At 35.9% G+C, this 14,658-nt stretch overlaps 1 pseudogene; it reads left to right on the top strand.

Moving 5' to 3' along the window:
- Positions 1–9,977: 9,977 nt before the first annotated feature.
- Positions 9,978–13,018, top strand: LOC129083511 (cold shock domain-containing protein E1-like; annotated as a pseudogene).
- The last annotated feature ends 1,640 nt before the right edge of the window (positions 13,019–14,658 follow it).

Below are 14,658 nucleotides of genomic sequence, written 5' to 3'. Positions count from 1 at the left end.
TAGAAAAGGCTTAATTTTCCTTAATATGTTGGAAATTTTCTCACTCCAGGGATCCTTAACTCTGACTGCTGTTCCTTTGTCAATGTGCTTGTAGAAAGGAAGTTCTGGTAAGGCACTACATGCCTCTGATGCGTAGAGGAATACCTACCACAGGGCTCTAGGACATTAACCACTTATAATTACTCCTTACTCAAATTAGTAGAGTACATTTTGAACCAGTGATAAAAGAACTGGTTTCTTTAAGAGCAGCTAATTCTCCATCATTGCATTACAGACTATAAGGTCCCTTCCAGCCCTGAAATATTTTATTTATAGATGGTTTTATTCCTGATTTGGCAGGAAATACTTCATAAATGTTGGAGATTGCTGTTCCCACATCATATTCAAGGTATTCTTTTTCTTGTTTCTCTTTTCCTTTGTTGTTGGTTTATGAACTAAATTTATTGCTTCATCACATTATCCCCACATCTAGACATGATGAATCATAACATGTAATGTTATAGATTTAATTCACAGATAAATGCTTTTCTCTCTGTAAATTTTTTCTTTTGTTTGTTTCTTCATTTTTTTATTGAATTTATTGGGTGACATTGGTTAATAAAATTATATAGGTTTCAGGTGTACAGTTCTATAATATGTCATCTGTATATTGTATTGTTTGTTTACCACCCCAAGTCAAGTCTCCTGTCACCATTTAGCTCCCCTTTACTCTCTTCTATCTGTTTCTATCCTCCTTTCCCTCTGGTAATCACCATACTATTGTCTGTGTCTATAACTTTTTTTTTTTTTGCTTAATCTCTTTACCTTTCTCACCCAGCTCCCTAAAACCGCTGTTCTCTGATGGCTGTCAGTCTGTTCTCTGTATCTATGAGTCTCTGTTTTTTTGGTTATTTTATTTGGATATCAGATTCTACATATAAGTTAAATTAAATGGTATTTGACTTTCTCTGACTTATTTTATTTCACTTAGCATAGTACTCTCCATGTCCATCCATGCTGTCACAAAGGAAAACGGTTCTTTCTTTTTGTGGCCTAGTAGTATTCCATTGTGTAAATGTACCATAATTTGTCTTTTTTTTTCTTTTTACATTTCAAACTATTTTGAATGTGTATATAAAAATGCTGTTTTCAAAGTAATTGTTTTGTCCAACTGCAAGGCAATTACTTTGTAGTGAATTAAAACAAAAATTCATATTCTTAAAATTCAGTGCACCAGATATTTACATATCAGCATATGCAATGAGAAAGTAATTTTTCAAGTTACTATATTAACAGTTTCTAATATTTTAAATGGTTAATCCTGAATTATAAATGTAATGAAAGTTATCACTTTTTATGCCTTAAATTTCACCTGGCTTGGTAAGGCTTTGGTGTTTCCTCTCTCTATGTATAAAAGTACAAAACATGTAAAGTAGGTGACATGTGTTTGTAAATCTTACACCGCAGGGTTGTTTGCTATAGTCCCAGCCCCAGGCCTTCTCAGGCTGTCCAGACCTCTCCATGGTGCTGAAGAGTTACTCTTGCCCATTTGAGAGGAAAGAGTTGGTTATTGGAACTGGCTTTGAAAGAAATCCATAAAGGGCCATCTGTGTTAGCAATTGAAGTTGTCTGGAGAATTTCTGTGACACATACTACAAAGGAGATGCTTTGACCTTCAGTTATTAACCACGATGCTCAGGCAGCTCAGAGAAGATTTTGGAGCAGGAATCTTAAATTATTGACAACAACAAAAAAAAAAGAAAAGAAAAGGAAAAAAAAGGAGAGCTTTTTAAGAGATGAAGTTTGCTGATTTTTGCCAGTGTTGTTCAAGTTGAAAAAAAAAGAAGCAAAACAAAATACAGAATCAAGGATACTCAGAGAACAAAGTATTCCAGAAATGTTCCTTATCTTAATACAGAAAACAAGCTCCCATTAACCCAAAGCAGCCAATTCACTACATCCAATTGTTACATCCACTTTTTGATTTAAAAATAATAAAATAAAGTTCAGAATTCCACAGCCACTGTACACACATGTAAATAGATATGCCTCACTCTAGTCCCAGCTTCTGTCTGCCAAAGGTTATCACAGCAGAAATGAGGTTCTTGTGACTTCCACAGATTATCTCTTTCTGAGGCTGGAATGTATAAAGAGCCACGTAACACTCAATGATGTCATCTCTAATGTAGGTTACAGTTGCTGCTGTATGTAGATGAAGTCCTTTTAGTGTGTGTTTGACAGTGGATTTTCTTGAAAATTTACTTGGACTAAATAGCATGATCTTCTGTCAATGTACTTAAACCTATCAATACAATGCCAAAAAGAGAAAATAAATTTAGTACAGACATAAGGAGTGCAGTCTCTGTTTAACTTAAGATCAGTTTCTGGTGCTGCTTTAGGAAATCAGTAACTGTAAACTCATGGTGAATATGGTGAAGAAGGGGTTCCCCCTCATGGAGCTGTTACAGGAATTAGAGGAAATGTAGAAATACAGAATCTGCTTCTAAAACATGTCAGAATTTTTAGCAAGTTAAAAAAAGTTACTCCTTTAAAAATCAATCCAGAAAGATTACAAAAATAAAAATGAAGGAAACTGTCTTCAACTCTTAACAACATTTTATTTAATGAAACTTTAAAAATGTTTTATAAGCATAGAAAATCTTACACTATATCTGAAAAAAATTATGTTTTCAAATGGTGGTAGAAGACTTTATTTTGAATTGATCACTTCATGTTATTTTTAAATCTTTTTTACTGTTATTCTATTATAGTTTTATCTATTTCCTCCTTTTTTCTCCTCTGCCCATCCCACCCTACCTCTTTAAGTAATTATTTTAGATGTTTTCTAGCTCTGAATAAAGTAACAATTAAAATTTTAACTATATAGCAACCAATATGTACATGTAAGGTAATAGAATATATAGATTTTATTTTAAATGGTGTGTAATGACAAGAGATGCCCATTTCCATTCTGTGTAACATTTCTTTAATCTTTCTCAACTATGTATCATACACCATAATTTAGGATTTTCACTCATAGCTGACATCCCTGCCAGCCAATAGTTAAATCATCTAATTCTCTTTTATGCTAACTCAATAATCCTGATAGGCAAAGTAAAAAATAACTTTTATCAGTGCTTATTGGATGTGTCCCCTTTTAATTATTTTTTATTGGGGTGACAGTGGTTAATAAAATTATTATGTTCCTGGTGTACAATTCTATAGTACATCATTTGTACATTGTATGGTGTGTTCACCACCCCAAGTCAAATCTCCTCTTATAATTTATTCCCATTTATCCTCTTCTATGTCCCTGACCCCCTTTTTCCTTGGCTGTCACCATACTGTTGTCTGTGTCTGAGATTTTTTTGTTTTATTTTGTTTTGCCTTTTTTTGTGCTTAATCCTTTTACCTTTCTTACCCAGCCGCTCAAGCCCCCACCCCTCTGACAGCTGTCAGCCTGTTCTCCATCTATGAGTCTGTTTCTACTTAGATGTTAGTTTATTTTGTTCATTAAGTATGACATGTGAGTGAAATCTTGTTTTTCCCTGGACTCTTCTTTCTTAAAGTGCCTCTCTTCTCGAAGTAAATTTGCAGACCCCAGAGGTGAAATTAAAAATACAAATGTTCAGTTTATAATATATTAGTAATATTGCTGGAATTCTAGTAGACATGATTATTTTCTAAAATAAGCCATACTTATAGTTTAAAAGTATTTAAAAATAATTTATATTTTAGTCAAAATGAATATTAGATATTAAAATTATTTTAGAAAAGATTTTCAGATACTGTATATTATTTATTATAAGGTAAATAATTTTATCATTTTTGTATCCCTACCGCATCTGAATGCAGCTTATAATAGATGCCATTTTATAACAAGAGTAAGCAAGATATTAATCATGACTTCTCAGGTTATCAGAGAGTAAGAGAAAGAATATGATTCATATTCTGGGAACCACATTTTCAATGTATGGACTGCCTGGGGGAGCTCCTGAGATCCTGGCCAATTTTATAGTTACCTCATGTGATAATCAATAACAATGACACATCTTGCTTTTTAAAAGCAAAACTTACAATCAGTTTTTAAAAACGTGTTCCATCTCTCTTTGCCTTTTAGTTGTGATGAGGGGGCACTTTATTCTCTTAGTAAGATGGGCTATAGGCTTCATGGTGTGACAATATGTATTTTAAGTTTTACTAAATAATTTGGCAAACATCTTTTGCCCATTTCTGGATGCAACGGTCTGGTGATCCCTTATGCCTTGATTCTGCAGTTACGCACGACCTGAAAGCTTTTCATTCACATATCAGCCTTAATATCCATCCTCTCACAGTGTATGTACTAAGCATCCCTATCTATCTCAAAATATGGCTTCCTTAAGGGCTAGGTGTTAATGCTGTGGCTCAGGGTAAACAAACATGGTTTCCAAGGTAGTTTTCTGCCTCTGAAATGTGGAGAGTTTTCAGCTGTCCTGTACCATGTGCATCTGACATTTGAGTAAAACTGGGCACAGGATGATAAATTAACTTGTCCATTACTACACAACTAGGGGATAATCACAAAGCAGAATCTGATTCCAATTATTTCAAGAGCCCATCCTCTTAAGCATGAATCTCTATTTTAATTCTATGGTTTTTAACCAACATAGCATGTAATTGAATAGGAATATCTAATTGAATAAGAATATGTAACTGAATAAGGAACTTTCTATTTATTAGTTTTTTAAAATTAAACCTCAATTTTTGTCTTAACACTTCCATATTGCTTATTATCCACATTTGGTACTTGATAGTATTCATTAAAATGCTAAGAATTTTAAATATAATAATGAAATGGCAAATCTCACATATATTAAAATATTAGACTGATTTTGGTATGTTGCACACATGGAGCATACACATTCAGTGCATTCCAGTACTTTTTATTTTTCATTCAAAAAATAACTCTGACTTCATTTTGCCCCATATACTTTCCTGAGAGTTGAGTTCAGTCAGCTAATCTCTTGGGCATAGAAACTGTAAATCAGAATTGCAATTACTGGAGACAGATAAAACCAAGCAGGGAAAAGGATGTGCAAAGTTGCCATCTCCTGAGAAATCAGTGGCAATTTTCCTTGGAAAATTCAAGCTCCATTAAGTTGAGGAAAAGGATTAGAGAAGTTTCTTTAATTAGAAAGTTCACATGCACAAAGCAAGGAAAGTCATTTTCCCTCAGCCTGATGATGTTCAGAAGGGTAAAGAACCAAGGTTATTAATCCAGCTCCTCTTAAATGTTGAGATAGAGTCAATGATGTCACCGTTTGATAGGTAGCACCTACAGGCTCCTCAGCTTGTGCGCCAGTCCTGTGTGCAGCGAGGAGGCTTACGCATAAATCCTAATAGAGAGGGAAGATGGTAGATTGATTCTTAAGGCAGTCAGTAGCTAACAAATTACCATCCCTGGGTGAAAAATGAGGTCATGAAGATTTAAATGTGGCAAGAAAGAAAAAGGTGCTGTCTGCACAGGAAAGATACTTAGTATGAACCCATCTGTGGTAGTAGATTTGATTAATTGCCTTCATTAGAAAAGATGTATATCTTACACGAACCATCAATAAATGTTTCAGATATACTCAGCAGTGATTGCTCTGTTGTTGCAAAAGATAAAACTTATCCCCAAACAAGTAAAAATAAACATTTCTAAAATTTTCCATAATCTGAAACATAGCTTTATAATAATGTATATATCAAGCAAAAAATAAAGATGAGAAAAGAATTGCTTTAATAAACTTCATTACCTCTCATGAATAGTTCTTATAAAACTCTATGATAGTATGAGAGGTATTTTTGAATAAAGGAAACTATCTTTACTGGACTTTCGTTTAATTTAGTTAGGCTCTCTCTTAGCTCACTGTGGTTTCCTCTCCTTAGTTCCAGGAGACGACTCCAGCACCCTTGTTTTATAGTGTATCAGTATTGTCTGATGTACAGTGGAGAAAAATATCACAGGTAGAAAACATTCAGAACTATTATTAAAAAATAATGACAGATTAAATAGTAATAAGTAATTACTTATGGTACAATATCATAAGTCAGTAGGATATTTTAGTTAGTATGTAGTTTTAAACAAAGTAGAGGTTGAGATAATTTAGTATGTAAGAATATTCGATCTAGAGTGGTCAGAGGGCAAAGGATATAGGACACCAAGGTAACTATAATTGGATAGTGGGCATAACTTTAGATTGCCTACTAGATATAGAAAAAGAAGAAAAACATAAGCTGTACTTTATATCAGTGCAAGTCATCCAGACTTATTTTCTATATAAGAAATGATTTTCAGGAACTGAATATAATATAGGAACTTGTGCATAGTAGGTCCCTAAATAAAGGGCATTATTTAGTATTAAACAGCTTCTATGGGGATCAGACTAAAGAAACTGCAATATATGAGGTAAAGAATGCAAAAATACTTTCTACTTAAGTGAGCCAGATTGATTTGACTATTTGTCCTTCTGAGCCAATGTTATTTGCGAACATCCCAAGTCTCATAGATATTTATTATAACCCAACTGAGAGAGACTCTGTAGCCAAAGAAAAAGAAACTACCCTTTCAATAGTTTTAAGTATTACCTACAAGAATGTAAGGAAATGCTTGTAGAGCTGTGAAACTGCATTTTAAGTCATGGCATACAGAAAACTCTGTGATTCATTCATTCAAAAATATTTATTGAGCACTTATTATATTGCAGACAAGGCATAGGTTCTGGAGACAAATTAATGGAAAAAAAAAGATGAAACATTCCCCCTCTAACGGAATTTTCATTCTAGTTGAAGAAGAAAAAAATAAATAATGTTAAGGAAATTTAGAACATAATGGTGTAGATTGAAGCAATTTACATGTATGAGCCCTGTTAGTCACCTTTCTAAAAAGGCACTACTTGAATAAGACTTGGTAGAAGTGAGGAACTATGCCGCACAGGTGTATGAGGGAAGACCATTCCAAACAAGGAACAAGCAATTCGAAGACCAACAAGTGGGAGTGTACTAGCCATGGCAGATCATCAGGAAGCTGGTCACTCTGGCTAGAGCCAAGTTAACTGTGGGCTACCATACATAGAAAGAGATGAAATCTGGACCTTATATTTCTCCTTTAGTTATATTTGTGTGGTCTTACTTATAAACAGATGCACACATGAATATATACACATGACATTGTTGGTTTTTATTTAACTTACAGTTAAGTAAACATCCAAACTATCATATAAAATGATATTAAAGGAGGTCTTACTCATTCTACATTTTTTAAAAAAGTAAAAATAGATGATAATTTAGAATGAGTGTCTTTGTGAATTGATTGGACCTATTTTTATAACACTGTTTTTTTTTTCTTTCAGGTATTATTTTCATTATTTTTCAAAACCTATAGCTTTAATAATTTGATTATGCTTTTAGAATTTCATCTCAGACATTCCTTTTCTGTTGTTTTGAAAAATCACAAATACACTTCACTGTACGCCAAAAAGGTCCTTCTTATTTTGAAGCACTTTATGTTCCTACCCCACTGTCTGTCTCAGAGGGACTAAAGTCACAAATCTTTTTCTGTACTTTGCATGAAGGCATTAACATCATCTTTTATATGTGTATGTTTTCTGGAAATGGTAAGACATTAAATAATCACTAATATAGTAACTTGAATTTATCAGCTAGCAACACTTTGCATTTCTAGCACTTTAAAGCATTTTCACATAAAGTATTTTAGTCCTTTTGGGTGATTTTACAGCTATTTTGTAGATCAAGAAAGTAAATATAGAAATTAGTGACATGAACTTAATTGTATTAGCTGGTAAGTACGAAAGCCCAAGCTACATTTCAGATATTCCGATTCCAAATGCACTTCATTTCACAAGGCATAATGAGGGGAAAAATGTCATTCATAAGGATTACCCTCCTTGCCCAAATTTCCACTGGGCTTTTCTGAGCTCTCCTTTCAAATAGGCCTGCCATTGGCCTGATAAGCCCAGTTTGGCAAGAGTCCCCTCACCTTTGATACCTACCCAAGTTTTTCTTAGCAGTTTCCCACCCATTGACTCTCTCTGCCTGCCGGCTATAAATCCCCAGTTCCCTCTCTGCGTTCAGAGCTGAGTTCTATCTCCTCTATTGTTTTAGTCTAGAATTGTCTTCCTTGTCTGTGTATCTTTATCTGATGTAATTTTTCCTTAATACAACCCAGGACACAGGTTCCTACACAGAGAACACAGGGCACAATTTGCTGTTCTGGAAATTTCTCTGAAAGAACTGAGATGTAGATACTTGTTAGGCAGTATGGTAAGGACCGGGGGGTGGGGGGCACTGCATGGCTACAGGTTCCAGAAACATGCTTTGTATGTATCAATTTTTTGTGGAGCCTGAATTTGCTTCAGGAAAGAACTGCCTTTTGTTATTAGATTCTCATAATACATTTTATTGTGCCTAACACTATATTTTAATAAAAATTATTTTAGAAACCATACTATTTAAATATCATTTTAGTGTCAAAATTTAGCGCTTAGGATGAAGTTTATTCTGCTGTCCAAACTAACTCAATTTCCCCATTTCTGAGCAAGATTGATTCAAGAAAATATTAAATTTAAATTGACTCAACACATAGTAGAAAATTAAGTAAATCAAAATACAGTCATATGAGAGTAAATGAGTGCTTATGCATCCATGCCTCATAGTGGAAGCATTTTTTTTAAAAAAAAGAGCAACTTTTTGGGAATTCTCCTTTCACGTAATCTTAGGCATGTTACTTAACTTCAATCTGGTCAGTTTTCTTACCTGTATAATGTAGATAGTATCATATACCTCATCTTGATATGATTAAGATTATGATATTGTGGTTTATAAGGAGAAATGCATTTTTGGTGTTTGTCCCATTACTTGCACACTGTTCAGAAATTACCCTTGTAATTTCCTAAGTGATGAAAGCATCTTTTATTAAAACATTTGGCCTTTTGTCCTCAGCCCCTCAGTGGTAAAGATGAAGAAATGTCTCATTATTCATACTAAACTCTTTCAGCCACAACCAAGTTAATGTTAATGAGGTAATTTTGGGAAAGCTTCTAAATAACCGCAGGATAAAGGCTGGCTGCCAGGAAAACCAACCTATGATTAGAGGGTTGAAACTTTCTCTCCTACTCCTGACCTCAAGAGAGGAGAGAAGGGTGGGAGGTTGAATTAATCACCAATGACCAATGATTCAGTTAACCATTCCAATGTAATGAAGCCTCCATGAAAATCCAGGTTCGGAGAGCTTCTGGGTTGATCAGCACCTAGAAGTGCTGGGAGGGTGATGTACCTGGAGAGGCCTTGGAGGCTCCGTGCCCCTTCCCACAGACCTTCACCTGTGACTTCATTCTATCTAGCTGTTCCTACTGTATCCTTTTATAATAAATCAATAATATAGTTAGTAAACTCTCTTCCTGAATTCTGTGAATACTCTAGCAAATTACCAAGCCTTAGGAGGGGTCCTGGGAGCCTCTGACTTATAGTTGGGCAGTCAGAAGTATAGGTGACAATGGAGCCTACGTACTGGGCCATGCTGCTTATGGAAGTCCTGGAGAGGGGGTGCTGAGCTGTTGGGCATGAAGTGTAACAGAACAGACTTTACCACCTGAAAGTGCTGCTTCAAGTTCAGATCAGGGAAAGAACATGCCTTGAAACAACCAACAAGACCAAAGAAGAGTACACTTAAGTTGAAGACACAAAACTTGATCTGAAACAAGAAGTTGGTGCCTACTCAAGAGCTTTGAAAGAGTACTTCCCAATGCTACCAGTAGTCTTTGCCTTCTTCAGTGCTGTGCTGTGAGGTTGCCTGGTGCAGCAGCAGCTGTATTCTTTATTAGTGTGATAGGTCACTTTCTCTCTCTTTCTTTTTTTTTTTTTAATACTAGCAACTTTCATCCTTTGAAATGTGTGCTGAAAAAGGAGCAGCAGCAAATATTACTGAAAATGCAATATTTGATTATCATTGCAAGATGAGCTTTAATCCAAACCTTCTCCACAAGAATGGACACAATGGGTACCCCATGGTACTTCAGAAGCACTGCATGAAACTGGGGTTATTGAAAAACTGCTAACCTCTTACAGATTTATTCAGTGTTCAGAAAGTCAAGCTAGACTTTTCTCCATCTGTTCGCAGTATAATGACAACCTGCAGGACTTAAAAGTAGAAGATGATGTTGAATTCAAAGTATCATTTGACTGGTGGAATGGGAAACCCATTGCTGTTAAACTGGTGAAGGTAGAGTAAGAAATTGTCCCTGAAGAATGAATGAATGGACAAGAAGAATTTAATCTGACTTATACCCCTGATGATAAGGAAGGGAATGTTCAGTTGGAAACCAGAGATAAGCTTTGTAACTGATAACAATAAACATAATGGTGCTGTAAGTGCTTGAAACATTATGCTGGTGGGAAAAAAAAAACAAAAAAACAAGCCTGCTGTCAGGGAGTAGTTTGTGCCATGAAGAAGGCATTTGGCTTTATTGAAAAAGGTGATTTTGTTTTTTTTTTTTTTTTTTGTATTGTTTTTTTTTTAATTAATTTATTTACTTTTTAAATACATTTGTCTCTGCCTTCCCCCCCTTCTTTCCCTTGCCCCCTCCCACCTTCCCTCCCTCAGCTCTTCCCCTTTGGTTTTGTCCATGAGTCCTTGCTATATGTTCCTTGACTTTCCCCTTCCCTTCCCTTTCCCTGCCCCCCCTTCCCTCTTGTCTCTGTTGATTTCTTTTCCTTTCAGTGTTGCTGGTCATATTTGCCTTGCTTCTTTGCATTGTTGGTTAGGTTCCGCTTATAGGTGAGATCATATGGTATTTGTCTTTCGCCCCCTGGCTTATTTCGCTTAGCATGATGCTCTCCAGTTCCATCCATGCTGTTGCGAAGTTTAGTACTTCTTTTTTTCTTTCTGCTGCGTAGTATTCCATTGTGTATATGTACCATAATTTTTTGATCCAATCATCTACTGATGGGCATTTAGGTTGCTTCCAAGACTTGGCTATTGTAAATTGTGCTGCTATGAACATTGGGGTGCATAGGTTCTTTTGTATTGGCGTTTTGGTGTTCTCAGGGTATAGTCCCAGCAGGGGAATCGCTGGATCAAAAGGCAGTTCCATTTTCAGCTTTCTGAGGAAATTCCACACTGCTTTCCATAGTGGCTGCACCAGTCTGCATTCCCACCAACAGTGGACTAGAGTTCCCTTTTCTCCACAGCCTCGCCAGCACTGAAAAAGGTGATTTTGTAAAAGAGATATTCTTTCACTATAGTGAATTTAAAGGTGACTTATATATCTTACAACCTGGAGATGATGTGGAATTCAAAATCAAGGAGAGAAATGGTAAAGAAGTTGCAACACATGTCAGACTATTGCCACAAGGAACAGTCATTTCTGAAGATACCAGCTCTGAACATTTTGAAGGAACTGCAAATAAAGTTATCCCCAAAGTACCCAGTAAAAACAAGAATGACCCATAGCCAGGACACATGTTGACTTTATGATTCCTAAAGAACTTCCCTTTGGTGACAAAGACACAAAGTCCAAAGTGATGCAGCTGGAAGGCAATCGTGTTAGGTTTAATGTTTCAACAGACTGATACGGCAAATTAGAACGAGCAACCAACATAGAAGTTCTATCAAATATATTTTAGTTCACTAATTAAGCCAGAGAAATGGGTGTAATTGTTGCCATGAGAGATGGTTTTTGTTTCATCAAGTGTATGGATCATGATGCTTGAAAGTTCTTCCATTATAGTGAAATTCTGGATGGGAGACAGCTCCATATTGCAGATGAAGTAGAGTTTACTGTGGTTCCTGACAGGCTGTCTGCCCAAAGAAATCATGCTATTAGTATTAAAATACTTCCCAAGGACATGGTTTCATTCCATTCCCATTCATTGTTCCCATCCAGATCATTGTTTTCTGGGCACTGTAGAAAAAGAAGTCACTTTGTCCAATCCTAAAACCATTAGCCTGAGTAAAGGCAAAGAAAAGGAGACTTTGAGGATGGTATTATTGCTTATGATGATTGTGGGGTGAAATTGACTATTCCTTTTCAAGCCAAGGATGTGGATGGATCTACTTCTCTTCAAATAGGGCATAAGGTTGAATTTAGTATTAGTGACAAGCAGAGGCCTGGAGAGCAGGTTGCAACCCGTGGGTAACTTCTAGGCCATAATTATAACTCCAAGAGGTTCTTGGGTTATGTTGCAACTCTGAAGGATAATTTTGGATTTATTGAAACAGCCAATCATGATAAGGAAATCTTTTTCCATTACAGTGAGTTCTCTGAGGCTGGGACTGGGGGACATGGTTGAAGCAGCTTGTCCAAAGGCAAAGGCAACAAAGAAAGAGCAGAAAAAGTCAACAGAACACACTTGGTAAATGACATTACTGAAGAAGCTGATCCCACCATCTGCTCAGGGAAAGGTATTCACCCTTGAGGGGTGCTAATCCAGCATAGGCTGAGTACCAAGGAATGATTGAGACTGTGGATGAAGGGGATATGAAAGGTGAGCTCTACCCATTTGGCGTAATTGGAATGGCCAAGAAAGGGGACTGCCTGCAGAAAGGGGAGAGCGTCAAATTCTGGTTGTGTGTCCTGGGTCAAAATGCACAGACTAGGGCCTACAACATCATACCTCCGTGTAGGGCCACTGTGGAGTATGTGAAAGATCAGTTTGGCTTCATTAAATATGAAGTAGAAAATAGCAAGTATCTCTTTTTCCATGTGAAAGAAGTTCAGGATGGCATTGAGCTACTGTCTGAAGATGAGGTGGAATTCTCAGTGATTCTTAGTCAGCGCACTGGCAAGTGCAGAGCTTGTAATGTTTGGCAAGTTTGTGAGGGCTCCAAGGCTGTTGCAGCTGCATGACCTGACACGTTGGTCAATTGCTTGAAGAGCATCACCCTGGATGATGCTAGGCCTCCTCACCTAATGGTTCTTTATCAGCCAAGGGGACCAGACAACTCAGTGGGATTGGAGCAGAAAGAAAAGTCTGTCGGGCTTGTGTCATTGACTAACCACAACCACACAGCACATCATTAATCCGCTATGGTCAAGTTGGGAGGATTCTGGTGAAGGGTCTGAATATCTCCTTCTTCATCCCTCCCCAAAGCCTGGAATACTTATTCTTTTGAGCTATTACACAAATTCAACACTTTCCTTCTGTTATGTTTTTAAAAATAAATAAATTTAAGACAAAGAAGTATAGGTGACAATTTGGACTTGTGGCCAGCATCTGAAGTGGGGGAGGGGAGCAGTCTTACAGAACTGAGCTCTTAATCAGAGTTGAATGAAATTGTTGGACACACATCTTGTGTTGGAGATTTGGTTGGTGCAGGACAAACCCTTCACATTTGATGACCAAAAGTCAAGTACTGAGAGTGGCGTTAAAAGGAGACACAGAGTCTTTCCTTTTCATGATTACATGATGTTGCATATTTAAACTGTCTAGTGTATTTTTGGCCCATGGTAAGAATTCAGTAAAAGATAGAGGCACCCCTTTTATTCCCTTTCTCTGTTAAAAACTAATTCCAGCATCTTCTTTTGAAATAAAAAATACAGCTGATTAAATTAAACAGGATTAAGCCATAGTAATAACAATATATTGCATTTTGAAGGCCAATATTTCAAAATAGGATGAAATAATTTAATATACATGCTGTAATTAATCAGATTGGCCAAAGGTACTATCAATTAGTAGTGATTTTTTTATTGAATTTCTTCAACTATTTTTTTATTTCAGTTAAGAATATACAATTTAGTATATAATTAGAGAACACATATGAGACTTTTCCTCATGAGAGTTAGAACTTTTACAAAATTGTCCTCTAAACTTAAAATATATTATGAAAAAATAATGAATTTGAGTTCCTGAAGAAGTTAAGCAAATTCAAGCTTTTTTTCTGAAGTTTAAATACTGTATTTTCTTAAAAAATGGCAACTTTTTTTTATCCTTCGCAGTGTTAAAGGACATTTTGAAAAACTGCTTAAAACAAGATACTTTGGAATCAAAATTAACTCTCATGTGATTAGAGTGGTTTTCAACAACAATTGATCATATTTTATTTCCTAAACAATAATGATGTGCAGAGGCTGATCTATCAAAAGTCTTTCATAAACGCCTAAGAAATAAAAACTATAGATCAATAGGGGTAGGTTTATTCTTCCACATTAAAAATAAAAGCATACTGATGACTTTGATGGACAATTTACAATCCAAAATTTATGAATCCAGAGTAGGTGAAGTATATAGCCTTTTTGCCATGAAATCATGAATTTTATTGAGTTGTGAACATGTTTGTAACTGTGAAATAATTAAGCCATTTTGTTAGAGTTTTGTATAGAAGGTAAAAGAAAAATCTGGAATTTATTAATAGTAATTTTAGAGAATAAATCAAGATAAAATATCTTACTACTATGTACACAATGACTATTAAAAGCCCCAAGAAAGCCTATGAGCTGAACCATGCATGTCTCTGGGACTGGAGGATTCCCAGGAGGTAGAAGAGCAAATGCAAAGTCCTTGAAGCAGGAGCTTGCTTGGGTTGTTTGTGATTTAGAATTAGGTAGGAGCCTTGGCTGACACACAGTGGTTAAGAGGTGCAGGGTGTGATAGGAATTGAGAAGGACGCCTGTGCCTGTACTTCCTTGCCCTTCC

The sequence above is a fragment of the Pteronotus mesoamericanus genome, unplaced genomic scaffold (genome assembly GCF_021234165.1).
Source record: "Pteronotus mesoamericanus isolate MK-2021 breed Mesoamerican mustached bat unplaced genomic scaffold, CSHL_Meso_final scaffold_167, whole genome shotgun sequence".
NCBI lineage: Eukaryota > Metazoa > Chordata > Mammalia > Chiroptera > Mormoopidae > Pteronotus > Pteronotus mesoamericanus.
This window is presented reverse-complemented; position numbering and strand designations above follow the sequence as displayed.